Here is a 15954-nt window from a genome sequence, read left to right on the forward strand (position 1 = left end):
TGATCTTTGTGCTGCTGGGAAATGAAACCAGAGACCTCAAGGAGGCTATTTGTGGAGAAATCTCAAAATCAACATTTTTGCTCAAACTGTACATTTTCGTGTGTAGCTAAAAAAAAAAATGCTTCCAACATGGTGACCATTTTGCCGGAGCGGGTGACATATTGTTGGCACAGTATCAAACCCTTGCTAGTCACGTGTGTTACGGACCAAGAGTGTGCACAAAAAATCCTTCCCTAGTTTGCAGTTTATAATTGCTTATTTTGATTGGGTTATCAGTGCTTTTCAACTGCTGGGTTGGATAACGAAAATGGGTTGCAGACCCCATGGGTGTGTTTATCAAAAAAAAATAAATCTGTAATTGTTACTTTACTGCTTAGTCATAGGAACCATGCTAAGGTCTCTCAATCTCACCTATCTAACGACTATCTAATCGCGTCCTTGACATCGTAGTGATGTCTCCATGGGAAACTGCATTTAAAGGGAATGACGAATGACGAAAGCACAAATGCTCCACACCGTGGAGACGGCGCCGCATGTTTACAGCAGGAGGTTATGTTTGTTTGCTCGATGATTAGTCAGTCATTCAGAAGAATGGCAATCAAACTAGCACTCAACTTTGTAAATGGTTGAAAGAAATGGTTGGCAAGAGAGGAATTCTCTCATTTATGAGTGAATACTGCATGCATGTTAATGTGACAGTAAGTAAGAATGACGGGTGTGTTTGGCCTTGGTGGAGGTCCTACGTCATTACAAGGCAATGTACACAAAACAGAGATGTTTTGAAAAAAAGGATCCTGACTAGTTGCAGATTGTAGAGAACTAGATAGATGATAGGCATTAGAATAGATTGAGAAGGAGAAAAAGGTCGTGAATTGATTTAGAGAATATTGAATGATGGATGAATGGATCAATTGATCAATCGATAGATGGATTGACTAATTGACAGAATGGCAAATGACTTGGTAAAGAAAATCATGATTGTTTAAAATGTTTAAAGCTACCTGACCCTGCATGAAAAAGTACTTGAAGCTCCTGTTAAATCATGAGACAACTGTGGCCAATTTTTTATTCTTATTTTTTTTAGAAAGATGAGTCATTTTTTAATGACCACTCCCAAATCTGATTATCTCCAAACATGAAATCACCTAACTAGAACCTGTCTAACAAAATTAAGTCAGCCAAAGTATCTTGGCAAGCTGCAACAAACTGCCACAATCCAAAAGAATTGAAAACAGCTAAGGCATACAGTAATAGACATTTATCACTCTGGAAAGAGTTACAAAAAGTGCTTTCATTTCAAAGCTTTAGGACTCCAGCGAACAACAGTAAGAGCCATTATCCATGAGTGGAGAAAACATGGAACAGTGGTAAACAGTCGACTTAACAAACATACCCCAAGAACACAGTGATGACTCATCCAGGACGTCACAAAGTAACCCAGGACAACACTTAAAGAACGGTAGGCCTCCCTCACCTCAGTGGAGGTCAGTGTTCATAACTTAACAATAGGGGAGAACTACTTGTGACCAGAGATCTTCAATCAATCAATAATTATTCTAGTTATTATAAATATCCATGTAAACCCGACTACTGATGGACTGAATGAAAGATGGAATAAGGTGTCGGTTAGGTGACCAGTGAGTTGTCAGGCAAAGACTGAAGAGAGAAATAGGGCGATGGCAGATACATTTGATGGATATCTTGATCAATTAAAGGATTGATGAGAAAGATTGATTTAAAAAAAATATCCACAAAGAGCATGACGGGTAGATGAATGGATAAGAGAAGAATAGAGGACAGTTACCAGATAACTAGATTGATAGATAAGTGAATGAGAGGAGGACAAATACAGATGAAAAGAATGATGGATGATAGATGGAAAGGAAGACTCAGAGTATTTATTATAAATAATGTATATCGATATATAGATTATTCTATGAGAGAAATCAACTAAATGAACGACTGATGATGAAGAATGATGCAGCAGTGGTGGAATGACACATTGCTGGCAATTGAGGGGCACTAGGACCAGGGGCAGACTGGTCGCACTGCAACCACAGAGCCGTACTGAGGAGGAACACCCCCCCCCCCCTCCACTACCTTCACACACACACACTCTCTCTCTCTCTCCATCCTCCCCCTTATTGGATGTGACCATTTTTCTGCATGCATTCATTTGCCGCCTTCCCTCCCTGCGCAGCAGCGTGGCCGCACGAGGAGCAGCGCGTCTGGGATGGCCGAGGATTAGACACCGGGCACCCTTTGCCTCATAAAGTCATCAGGAGGAGGATAGGGGGGTGACTCTTGGGAACCTTAGCCCCCCCCAACCTCCATGCTTTTTTTTCCCCCATTGAAATTTTCCTCTTAAAAGCTCCTGACGCACTTGTCAGTCTCTGTGCTTTTCTTCTTCTGACAAGATTCCTGCCTCCTTTTGGGATTATTTGGGGCTGAATGGGTGACCTCACTTCCCATCCATTCATCCATCCATCCGTTTTATGGAACCTTTCTCTTTTCCTCTCACTCGGAGTTGTCATGTCCAAAGAAGACTTACCTCCTTACTGACTATCTGACTCGTGAAAGAGCTCCGGAGCATTTTTATTTTTTTTTATTTCGTTCTTTTGGGAATCCAGTTGAAGGTAGGCCAGTTATGCCCCCCCATACCCCCCCCCCCCTCCCCTAAATCCCCTTTCACCCTCCCAATACCCCATAAAGTTTGCACTTTGGTACTGTGAATGGATTAAGAAACATCCCAGAGATAACAACAGCAAGTTATGAGGAAAAATATTTTAATTAAAAAGTACATTGCAGGATTCTTTTTTTCCTCCTATTTGTTTCTGTCGCAGTGTGCAGGGAGACTCCTGTCTCTTTTGGAATGTGCCTCTTATTTGTCTCACGGCTCTTTTGCCAGTTTAACCGTGGAGACACCGGAGAAGCCATCTGCAGTGCAGACACATGCACATGCACACACATATACACACACACATACAGATAGAGGAAAGGGATTTAATAAAGGTGTAAAAGGAAAGGGCAGCTGTCCCTTTAAGACTATAAAAACCTACATTATAAATAATAATTATACTAAGCAATGACAGCTTTAATGCCAATGACGTACTAGGCAACTTTTATGTTTATTGGTTGCACAACAACTTCTTTTGATGCACAGTCGCAGTGTTATTGGGGTGGAGGGTGTAATTGATTCAATTGATCGTGCGCACGCAACACTGCACTAGTCCTCAAACTTACACCTACAGTATCGGTTGCTTACCCCTATCTCGAACCGAAAGACTTCATCATAGGTGGTGGCGGGAAGGGCTGCCAACAGTAAATCAGAGTGATGCAGGATTCCGGGTTTCCATTTGTCTGTTGGGAATTCAGTCAAATTTCCTTGAATTGCCCCGATGGGATTAAAAAAATCAATCTATCTATCTATCTATCTATCTATCTATCTATCTATCTATCTATCTATCTATCTATCTATCTATCTATCTATCTATCTATCTATCTATCTATCTATCTATCTATCTATCTATCTATCTATCTAATATTTGTGTGTTTGTTGTTGGTTGTGTAATATTTGGCAGGTGTGAAAGGGGGGACCAGAGCCCAAAAGGATTAGGTAAAAAAAAACACAAAACATTACAAACATGAGTAGTTGTGCTCGTGATGTTGACTAGCCGAAAGTATGGTACAGTCAAAAAGGGAGACCCATGAGGGGCCCCACATACTCGACTCACCTAGGCTTCAAATTTAGGCATCGTGTAGTTGAAGTAGTGTTTGTCCTAAGCATTTTTGAATTTTTTTACCAAATAAGTGAAAAAGTACGGTGGCCCTAACGGGTTGTAACATGACACAAATGAGTTTGGGGTTGCACATATTTGGCCTCACTCAAGTCTTAAAAGTAGAAGTAGTGGTATCAGCAGTGCTAGTGGTTGTAGTTCTAATGGTTATTACTTCTGTATTTGTCAAATACAAGTATCAGTGTGGTGCCCTAAAAAGTCAAAGGAGGACACCGATGGGTGAGAGGGTGCAAAGTACTCAACTCATTTTAGCACTACAATTTAGGGCATGAGATAGTAGAAGAAGGAAAAATTGTCACTGCGTCAGCCATTTTGTTCAATACTAGCAAACAGTATGGTGACCCTTGGAGGTCAAAAAGTGACCTCGACAAGTCAGTGGGCACACATACCTGACCTAATTGAAAATTTAGTGGGGAATAATAGTAGTAGTAGTGGTGGTCGTAGTAGTAGTAGTGATCATTGACTTTTTTGCTGAACACAAGCAAAATATAATAATGCGATGTGAATGTAGCATGTAAACACTGTGCATTGAATCCACCCTCGTGGGGAACCTTTGCAAGTTATTGCGCCGCTATACCGTCATGTGAATGCGAAACGATGATGGACAGCCATAATTATACATGAAAGAATATAATTTTTTTGCGAGTGTGTCTGTCTGTTGTCGGAAGCATTTCAGAGAGTTGAGATCGTACGTTCCAGACCATCGGCGGGGGCGCAGGGCTGGGGGTGCGAGTGTTGGAACACGGCTATCAGTGGCCGGAAACGACACTGATGTGTGAAACCCGGAAGTCGGAAGTCATCTACATTAAATTATGTCAACAGCACCGCATGGTATGACATATAAAATACTTGCCAGACATTGACGATTACTTTCAACATAGGACATTGGGACAAGACCAAGAGCATTTTGGAATGACTTCATACACAGAGTTCCGGATTTTTCAGCTTGCAATGAGAGGTTCTCATGTTTTAACCAGTGTTCTAGCCCTCTATTAACGACTTATTTGGCATCTTATAACTAGGTGACATCATTCAAACTCTGTTTCTTGAAGGAATTTACCACAGAAGAGTCAACGATGTCATTTAGTGGTGATTTGGGCGGCGATACCATCACTTGCCTGTCACACGGAGGGCGGGAGACGAGACGTGTGGAACTGTCCGCGGTGCTTAAACAGACAGCTCCTTTGTTCCACTCTTGCTTGTTGAAGATGTTCTACTGGCCCTCGGGCCTCTCAGTGTAGTCACTTAAAATATTTGAGCAGTATTCTAAGCTTTGTTTTGTGTATGTGTGTTGACATTTTTGCACTTGGACAAACTGTGTAATCTTTTTTATAACGCACAACGGTGACATTCCCTCCACCCAGCATGTGAATTATGCTAATACGCTTCATACATATTTCATACAAGCCGTCTTAATTATGACATCAATTCCCGGTGTAACCCCCACTCAAGCTCTTCTGTCCTGTGCCTCGCTCAGCTGTCGTGGATTGGCTCTCGGATTTGCCAATAACCGGATCGACCAAACTCGATATACTGTATATATATATATATTAATCATGTTTTATATAAAATGGAGTGCACTACTTAGCTACAACCAGTGGAGGTGGTGTTTGCTAGTTTGCTGTCTAAAGAAGTCAGAATGATATCAGCTACTCGGTTACCTTATTTAGGAGCATGAAGGTGACAAAATGTGAGCCCCCCGCTCTGTGATAGTAGAGGCTCTTCATTCATCGAGTTGTGCGCCCCCCACCCCTCGTGTTGATTGAATTAGACCGTGCCGCCGACCCGCCACTCGAAGGCGATCCTGTGGAGAAGCGTATCGACGGAGCAGTTGGATAGCGAGCGCAGGCGCTTGTGTGGCCGCGGGCGGACAGCCGGTGGTGGTGGCAGGGAAAAGGGGAAACACGCTCGGGGAGAGTCCCGCTGATCACACGGCAGATTGGGAGCCCTCCGAGCCAGCGTCTGTCGCTCCACTCCTCGGGGGGGAAGAAAGGAGGGAATGGGTGGAGCTAACCCAGATCTACATACAAGATGCACTTGACTTGAAACAGTTGACTTTGAGTCAGTTGTGGATTCATGTGACAGTTTTCATTTGCAGTGATTTAGTTGGTGTGAAAAAGCTGATTACATGTAACAAGGACTTCAACTCAATTAAGTCTTAAATTAAGATTTTTTGTGTCTAAAATGTTGATTACCTTAGCTCAGAGATGGGCAACTTAAATGCTGAAAAGGGTCACAATTTTTAATCAGTAGTACTACAGTATATGTAAGACCAAAATGCTACTTTAATACGAACATATGTGCGAAATACATGCTCTTAATATATTTAATTTGTCATCATTCATTTCTCAATGTATAAACATTGCATAAAAATTCCCATTCAACGAACATTCATAACTTTAAACAAGAAAGCTACATTAAAGAGTCATTTTATTTAGCTCCATCTAATGGTGAACTAACTATTCATTCACAAAAAAAAAACACTATTAATTTCAATAATCTGAAAAAAATATGTTCTATCACATCAGCATAAGAAGCAACCATTTCTTGTCTCCCTCTGCTTTGCTCTCACTAGCTTTTGCTCGCTTCTCCTGCTAGCCGCTCTTGTTAGCAATTCCAGCTAGTTCTTGCTAGCTGCTCTTGTTAGCCGCTTCTTCAGCTAGTTCTTGCTTGCAGCTTTTGTTAGCCACTCCAGTGAGTTTTTGCTAACCACTTTTGCTCACCGCTCTCGCTGCTCCTGTTGGCTCGATCACTCTCTTACTCCAAATGTTAATTGGTAGTAATTGATAGTAGCCTTGCGAATTGGGGTCTCTGTGAGGCTTAGTCTGCGTGCTTAAAAATTGCTGTATTCTACAAAATATTAGTTCACTACTAGATGGCATTAAATAATACACAAACTCAAAATGTAACTAACTCAAAATTTTCACATTATTAATTTTCATGTTTGGTCTGCATATCATTCCAAATCCACATTTATTTATTATTAGCCACCTACGCACACTGTAGTATAGGGCAGTATAAAATCCAGTATGAGCACAACTAAGCCTCGTTTGTCATCTAGTGGTGAAAAACTAGACTTGACCCTAACATAATTGAATGCTCATGGATTTGCATATTCGGTTTTTTTTCTCTTCTTTTTAATATTTGTTCCACATTTTGGAGTTTTACCGAGTGGCACGGTGGTTAACTGGTTAGCACATCCGCCTCCCAATGCCGGGGGCTTAAGATCGAGACCGGGCTTCGGCCTTCCTGGGTGGAGTTTGCATGTTCTCCCATGCCTCTGTGGGTCTTCTACGGGTACTCCGGTTTCCTCCCACATTCCAAAGACATGCATGGCAGGTTAATTGGGCACTCTGAATTGTCCCTAGGTGGGATTGTGAGTGTGGAGGGTTGTTCGTCTCTGTGTGCCCTGCAATTGGCTGGCAGTTCAGGGTGTACCCCCCCCCCCCCTCCTACTGCCCGAAGAAAGCCGGTGTAGGCTCCAGCAATCCCGCAACCCTTGTGGGAAATAAGCGGTTAAGAAAATGGATGGATTTTCACCATTTTTCTGTTTTGTTTTTTTAACGTGACAACCACCACCCCTCCTCTGTTCTCTACGTTCCTCGTGGAAAACATTTCATCAGAGGTTTGTAAAATAAATAAATAAATAAATAAATAAATAAATAAAATAAGACCACATGTGAGTTGCCTATGCCCGGCATTGCTTTTTTGAGGGCTACTTTCTCATTTTAGGCCAGTTCACATACAACAGCTTTGTGATCATATTACAAGGGTATTTATTTCATTGTATTGACAAATAGTGATATGAAGAACAAAACAAAAAAAAATGCTGCTAGCCGCAAAGAACCTCACAGTTTGCCACATGAGATAGTCAATAATTTTTTTGAAGTTAGATTTATTTTTAATAGATTCATTTATTTCTATATGTTTACTGTATTCAGTAAATGTGGGTGCTTCTATACTTCTCACGGTGAAAGTACACAACACCTACACTTTTCCGGCTGAAATGATTCAACACCCACGCTTTTCCGCCGTTATTGCATCAACAAGCACTATGCCGTCAACATCAAGCAAACTCAGCATCACATATGCACGACGTCCCTTTTGCAATCAAAACATTGACTTTGTCGGAATGCCGATCAGATGAGTCACGCTCCGGCAAATAAAGCATGAAGCGCGCCCGCCGCTTTTGATGCTTGCCGTTCTGAAGGCCGCCCGCTTTGACGCGGACCCCTGAGAGGCGGCTGGTGGGCCGAGCTCCCACTGTGGCAGATTGATATTTGTAATTTAAGGGAAGCTGTCACGCAGCATCCTCCAGATGGAGAGTGCCGCAGAGGCGGCGGCGTCCATTTAACACGCTTTGTTTAGGAATAATCATTTGGATGCGGGAGCTGAGGATTTTTCATTTCCAGGCGCGGCAGCTTTGAGGGTTCAAACCGCTCAATTATTGAGGAATGGGCGTGCAGTCACATGACCATAAAACAAAAGGGGCTGCCGTCTGGGAATTTAAAAAAAGGCACTGGTGCATCCTGTACCCTGTCAGGATGGCGAGGGCTGCTCAGTGATTTGTGTTCCTGCAGCAGCAATGCTAAGCTAGTCACATGTACATTGTTTCACCTCCTCAACTATCTTCCCTTTGATATTTGTCTTCCACAATACGGAGGATGAAGACAATTTGGAGTGATTAAAAGCCCTTCAGAAGAATCAAACAGGAAACAAATCATGTCTTTAGGCAGTTAAGGTTGCACAGGTATGGCTGACTTTATATGCCTCATTAAATCTAAGCAGCTCATGATGTGAAACAGCATCAACATTCTATTTATTTACTGTACAGTAGAGTGGATTTGCTTGGGATCCAAAATATTTTTACCCACTGAGAATAATCTTGGCAAGGGTCCAACTGTGAATATCATACAACCTTTATTAGCTACCGGTAATTGTACAGGCAAGCTTAGACAACTGTGAAAATAATTTAACCTCTGTTTATAAGTTGGGCATTAATAATCAATTCATTGGTTGCTACTAATTTGCGTAAGTGGTTATTGATTAGTAGTGTCTTGAAGCAATTGAGGCAATTTGCACTACTTGGCCACAACCATCAGAGGCACTCTTGAGTCAACATGATGGCAGTGATGAAAAGAAGTGAATCAGAACATTGAGTGAGAATTAGAAATACAATGAAATTGAACGGTTGCTACACTTCTCCATAGCCAGTCAAAAAAATAATTGTCAAAGGCCCATTTCAATTGTTTACTGCCCTCAAGTACACACAGGTGCGCCTTAATAAATTGGAACATTATGGAAAAGTTCAGCTATTTAGTTAGATCAAATCAAAAATTTATTAAAACCAAAGTGAAATACTACTCAGAATGAAAGGCAACTTTTTTTAACAGCCCATTTCATGCGCAAGGCTTCACACAACAAGCAGAGATATATAAAAAATTTTGTTTACATCCGTCCGTCCGTCTTCTTCCGCTCATCCGGGGTCGGGTCGCGGGGGCAGCAGCTTTAGCAGGGAAGCCCAGACTTCCCTCTCCCCAGCCACTTCAGCCAGCTCCTCCGACGGGACCCCAAGGCGTTCCCAGGCCAGCCGAGAGACGTAGTCTCTCCAGCGTGTCCTGGGTCGTCCCCGGGGCCTCCCGCCGGTGTGACATGCCCGGAACACCTCCCCAGGGAGGCGTCCAGGAGGCATCCGAACCAGATGCCCGAGCCACCTCAACTGGTTCCTCTCAACGTGGAGGAGTAGCGGCTCGACGCTGAGTCCCTCCCGGATGACCGAGCTTCTCACCCTATCTCTAAGGTAGAGCCCGGCTACCCTGCGGAGGAAACTCATTTTGGCCGCTTGTATCCGGGATCTTGTTCTTTCGGTCACGACCCACAGCTCGTGACCATAGGTGAGGGCGATTTAGTTTACATATGAATTCATAATTTATCAGTTTTGTGTGTGGTAAATCTATATAATATATGAGTTTAATTCGTTTGTATTTAATTATGAAATCAGTATGTTTTCATTAGATTCTTATTTCGTGAAATCATGGTTATAATGGCTTTGGATTTTTCATCATAGTTTTGACATTCGGTTTAAATTCAATTTTAGAGGAAGTTTGTTTTATTAGTTTGTATTTTTTTTTATAGAAAATGCTTCATTTTAGTTTTTGTTGGTTTTAGTACAGGTTGTAGTTTTGCTAGTGGTGACCCCCCCCCCATATGTATATGTAGAGTGCTTGATGAGTACAAGATAAAAACATTAAAAAAAAGATCATTATGTATTGTGTAGTAAAGTAAATTAGGCTACAATTCCCACATAAACTTTCAACCTTCCTTCTTCTTTTATAAACGGAAAATGTAGTTTGCATTTTTTTAAAGCATTTGTGTTTTTAACAAAATTTTACTTTTTTCAATTTTAGCTTTAGTTTTTTCATTGGCTTTCGATAACTATAATAAATAGCATCTGTATTGCTACTGTGTTCACTATAATGACACAAACAAATGTTGCCTTTCTTCAATTTTTTCCCCCACATTAACTATCACACAAGTGTAAAACTTAACCACAGAAAATCATAAACTCAGGAAAATTCTCTACTCTTGAGCACTGGTACAAATATAAGCTCACCAGTTGATGCCTAGCAACCTAGCAAGTGGCTAACGTTAGCGCTCCACTCCCCCCTCACACACCCAGCAAGTGCAAACAAAGTAGATGCGGATCGGCCAGACAACGCCGACTGTGAATCATTTATTTCATATAGTTACATGCGAGATGATGTATAAGTGCTTTGGTTAAGGTCTGCTCAGGTTAAGGCGAAGATCACGGTGACACACTTTAGTCAAGGCTCCGCGCGCGACGTCGCTGAGGGGCCTTGACGACTCGATGCCGTTACTCGATGATGTATGAGAACAGAGCGAATATGAGGACGTTTAAAGCCTCGCTTACACAGTTTGACATCGTCTTTTTTTCCTCTTCCAAGTTGCAGACATCTGTACATTTGTACGCACACTTTTGTCTCGTCTAGATTGACGGGGGAGGAAAAGCTTTCGTTTTAGTCATTGTGTTGTCATGAGAATTACATAGGAAATCACACCTTTTTTTTTAAATTATGTATGCTAATTCTGCTAGAAGACAGATTAGATTTTTTTCAGACATTTATATCTGAATCTGAAACATACTGGTAACTATTATTGTTAGTAACAAAAACAAAATTTTTACATTTGCCTAAATATTAAGTTTTAAATCCGTATCAAGCATCTTCTTATGTGATGTTTTTTCAGACTCCCACCGCAGTTGTACGTAAATGCATACTATCATGCATGCTATATAGGTTTTAAGTCTGAAGATTGATTTGGTCAGTCTAAGACCGTCTATTTATTGCCGGTGATAAACTCGTTTATTGTGTTTGAGTTAGTATCGTGCTGCATGATGAAGGCTCTCTTAATCAGTTTGGTTGCATCTTTTTTGTCTTTAAATTGGCAGACAAAATGTTTCTGTGGGCGTCCGAGTTCGTTTAGCTGCTGTCATCATGTGTTACATCAACAAAGATTAGTGAGGCCACGCAAGTCCAGACAAGGCCTCCACTCAATTTCACAGATGAGCTTAAATGTTGAATAAAGAATAAACTTTACCTCATCAGTCGACGAAACATTAGAGTTTCACCTTTGTCATTTTTGTAGTGATATTCCTTTTTTTATTTTCTGTACTTTTTTTTTTTATTCCCATGTTCATGACCCTTTGCTCTTGGCCTCTGGAGGTTTTTCCTGGTGTTGTTTTAGGGTCTTTCTTTGCCATTCTTAAATTGATTCTGTTGTTTGTTTGATGTCTGTTGATTAGTACACTTCTGCTTTATTTCTTTTTTGGGACATTACAATGGTTGTATTGGCTTTGGACATTGTAAAGACTGATTGATTTTCTATCTTCCCTCATCTTCACAACTAGGCATGTAACGATATTGGCAATATCGTAATATCGCAATATTAAAACTGCCACAATATATCGTTGCAGTAAGTGCATACATATACATATATATATATATATATATATATATATATATATATATATATATATATATATATAAATAGTTGTCATTGCTGTAATGTACAAAAGCACAATATTGTGCTCTCTAAAAACAAAATTATTTAAGAGTCAATTTGACCCAACTTTCTGGCTTGTTTTATACAAAATGACCCAAGTATGGATCTGACAAATATTTAGTTGTTTTATGCGGAAAGACACATTTCTAGACTCAAAGTTGGATCAAATCAACCCAAGTAGAGGATCGGTCCATTTTTGACCCATAGTTGGGTTATTTTTTACCCAACTGTTTTTAGAGTGTGTAATTTTTTTTATGAGCTAATTTTTTCACAATATTGTGACCTTTTTTTTGCATCGCCAACCTCCCGACGATATCGTGATAATTATGGTACAGGGACCTTCATATCGTGATAATATCGTATCGATATTTAGCACCATTTCTTATTTGAATAATGTGGTAGGCTACACCTGAGCAACAATACCAACACTTCTGATGAAAATAAAATTAAATGTGCTCTCTATAAAGTTGTGTATGCGAGCCAGATGTAAATACAGTAACTGGAAATAATAAGTTGAAATGTTCTTCTCTTGTCTCATAATAATCTTTTGATTGGATTTTATTTACATCATCATTGTGTTGCTATGTGCATAATGCCCACCCCCCCACCCCACCACCCCCCCCCCCAGGTCCCCACTGTGCTCTCCTTTAAAGAAGCACAGATTGAGCCATGTCCCTCTCCTACTCCTCCTCCTTCCTCATGATTTCTTTTTTCTGGTCCCATATTATAAATTTGGGGCTCTAATTAACAAACCGTCGGGCTTCCAGTTCTGTCTCCTTATGTTGGTCATTGTTATATATTTCTATTTCTTGAACAGGATGTTTCTCTAAGGACAAATTTCATTTGTGTTTTTAAATACTTGGCCAATAAATCTGATTCTGATGCCAAACTCAATGATTCTCACTATACAGACAAAATAAAGAAATTAGACTAACTTGGAGAGGGTACAGATACAACATCATAAACAACTGCAGGATGATCTATGAACTGTGTTTACTTGTGTGCACATACAACCCACACAACGCAAAGCCTGAAGGAAGGTAAAGAGAAATCAATGGAACGTGGCTTTATTTTCCTTACTGTAACATATACAAACAGTCTTGGGGAAAGCTGTCGGATTAAACCAATGTTTTACAGGATGGAATCTCTTTAAAGCTATAATTTCATCGCTCGTTTAGAAATTGCCACGGAAAGCGACTCGCCGCCGCGCTCCTTTGAGACGTCGCTTACAAAAATCTTTGAGCTCGGAGTTACTCGTAAGAACGACGTCGGAATCAGATTTGCTCGCAGCGGTAAAATATTAAGCCGCGGTCTCTCGGCGGACTGCGCCACCAGTAAATAGCGACGAGGGACTCCATTTTCTGTTTGCCTTGTCAACTCGCGTCTGAAAGCGGCTCCGATGGCCTCTGTTACCAAGCGGCAAAGTCCCAAAAAAGCCAAACAACAAACAGGCCATACAAGATCTGACAAGAAAGCAACCAGAGGCGACGGGAGGCGGCAGAGGGCTCGCTGCTGTTTGTGGACATTTAATTTTGTCATCTGCAGTGCTGTGTGTTATGCTGCAATGAGTCTCCAGCGGTCTGCGGGGCTGCAATAAATGTGCTGTGTGCTGAACAGCCATCTTTGATGTCGACGAGAGGATACCAGCTATTAGCTCCCTAGCTCTGTTAATGAGTGTGCCCCTAGTCCGAAGCAACTCTGGTCTTTTAGATACAACACACAGAGAGTTGTCCCAAAATGTTCCTCTGTACATTCAATCTGTCCAATTTCTGTACTGATTATCCTCTTCAAGCTCACAGTGAACCCGGAGCAGTCTTGTTTGTTATGAAAATTGTAGGGAGCACCATTAAGACATTTTTTTTTTTAATCGCTAAGGAAATCTCTAAATATATATTTTTATGCCAGGTCGAATCTGTGTGATTTTGCCAACACAGTAAATTATGTAGAGTAAATTTGACTCTATTTAGATAGAGGCTCAGTTTTCAAGTAATATTTACACTTAGAAAAGAGTAAAATAAAGAATTGGGAAAAAATAAAACTCACTGAAGGGTTGAGGAACAAACTCACGACCTTCAGCTTGGGAGACAGCCAATCTACTCCTTCAGCTCTGCAGCTCCTGCTATGAATGAATATATTGCTCGTGTCAGCTGGATTCTTCTTAACTCCGAGTCAAACAAAAAATAAGTTTTTGGTCTCATCTTGGACATAAGCAAAGAGGAGGAGTGGCATAGCTCAGGTGGTTCAGTGACTGAAGGTTGTGAGTTTGATCCTCAACCCTTGAGTGACTTTTTTAAAATTCTTTATTTCACTCTCTTTGGAGTGTAAATATTACTCTATAACTGAGTCTATTTTGTCCCACTCTAAATATAGTCAAGTTTATTCTACAGCATTTACTGTGAAGGTTGAAACCCTCAAAAAACTTTTTCATAAAAAGCACATCGCGATGGCAACAGAATGCAGCGAAATAAAAAAAAACAAATCAATACCTTTTCCATAGTAACCATTTTTATTTAGATGAAACATGGCTCAAAATTTTTGGGGGGACAAATTTCAAAGTAAATCAAAATGGCTGATAGGAATTTGGGAGTATGTATATGATATGCTGTTTTTGAGTCTGGTGATTCTAGACTTGAATGTCCTAAAACGTCTTCCAGAGCGAAGTGGGGAGGAAAGTGAGATTCCGGGTAGGGAGGGGTCCTCAATAATTTTGCTGGCTTTCCGCAGTTGTCTGCCAGTGTAAATGTCTCTGAGGAGAGTTAGTGTAGATCCAATCGCCCACTTTGCTGCTTTCACTACCCGCTGCAGGCCTCTCCTGTCCTGCGCAGTACACTTGCTGAACTATCTCGTACAGCAGTGGATCAGCAGACACTCCCTGATGGAGCTGAAGAAGTTCGTCAAAAGCAAAAGTTTGGAAAAGCAAAGACAGGAGACACTTGGTTTTGTTTCCAGTGCATTCTAGGCGAGCTCCCATCTGCTTGACCCGTCGTGACATTGCAGCGTCATCGTCAAGGGTCCGAGGCATCTACTGTATGTTGGTGTTTATGCCGTGTTTGGGTGTGTAGATGTGACACACAAGCCCAGTCAGTCATGTTCTTGGCCTTAGCACTGATCTGGCACCTCTCCTCCTCCTCCTCCTCCTCCTCCTCCTCCTCTTCTTCCTCCTGCATCGCTCTCCTTGGTCACACCTGCGGGCTAAACAGTCTGGCTTTGCAGGATGTCAGATAAGGAATGCTTCAGCCTACAGACCCCATGATAGAAAAAATGGCAGCGCATTGCAATTTGCGGCACAAAAGGCGCTAAACACGTGGCCCGTGTCGACATTCCACAGAGGCCGAGTTGGAGGGAGCGCATACACACTTGTGCAGCTCTTCACATGCATTGTGTAATTGGAAATCAATCGGAGAGGACGACAACCGTTTTCTCTCTTTCTGAGCCCAGCAGGAGTGCTTTCACTCACACACTGCGCAAATACGAAAAGCAGACCTCCTCTAAGGACAAACTCTTAACAAAAATGGATGAGCATTTAACAATTTCACTGACAGAAAGTAACAAAATGTATCCTTTATTTGAAGGAGACACTGAATGATCTGAGGTCATATTTGCATTCTTGTGTTATATTGAGAAGAATAATGCTGATGAAATATATGCATGTACATTAAAAGAAAAATCTAAATCAAAGCATTCCATGGGCAAATTGAAGCAGTTCTAACTTTCATACAGGAGAAATCTATCCAGTACATGCATTTTCTGCTGTAGAAGATCAGGTGCCCCATTTTGTCATGCCTCCTTACATCGAGTATTAGGACTGAAATGCAGGCTAGACGATACTAATCAACAATAGCAATACTATTACTACTAATATTTGGCATATTGAGTTGCCTTGTGTATGAAATGTGCTGTAAAAACTATCTTGCCAAAACTGTCTTGAAATAACCAACTAATGCCACACTGTGCCCGCAGTAAAAGGCATACTCAAAAAAGTGTTGCAGTTTACAGTGGCTATGTGTCTAGGATACCTGATTTTAATTGGTTATCTTGGCTCTCAAAGTCCCACCATAAACCACTATGTACAAAG

At 41.1% G+C, this 15954-nt stretch overlaps 1 protein-coding gene across 4 annotated transcripts in view; it reads left to right on the forward strand.

The window, feature by feature from the left end:
• The first annotated feature begins 2194 nt into the window (after positions 1 to 2194).
• The window catches only part of il1rapl1a (interleukin 1 receptor accessory protein-like 1a), a 245386-nt gene continuing 231626 nt past the window's right edge, over positions 2195 to 15954 (forward strand). For all 4 annotated transcript variants that reach the window (XM_077580324.1, XM_077580326.1, XM_077580325.1 and 1 more), the window contains exon 1: positions 2195 to 2636. The gene's annotated coding sequence lies outside the window, so the exon portion shown is untranslated. The remainder of the gene's footprint in view (positions 2637 to 15954) is intronic.

This window comes from Vanacampus margaritifer, chromosome 11, assembly GCF_051991255.1.
Source record: "Vanacampus margaritifer isolate UIUO_Vmar chromosome 11, RoL_Vmar_1.0, whole genome shotgun sequence".
Lineage (NCBI taxonomy): Eukaryota > Metazoa > Chordata > Actinopteri > Syngnathiformes > Syngnathidae > Vanacampus > Vanacampus margaritifer.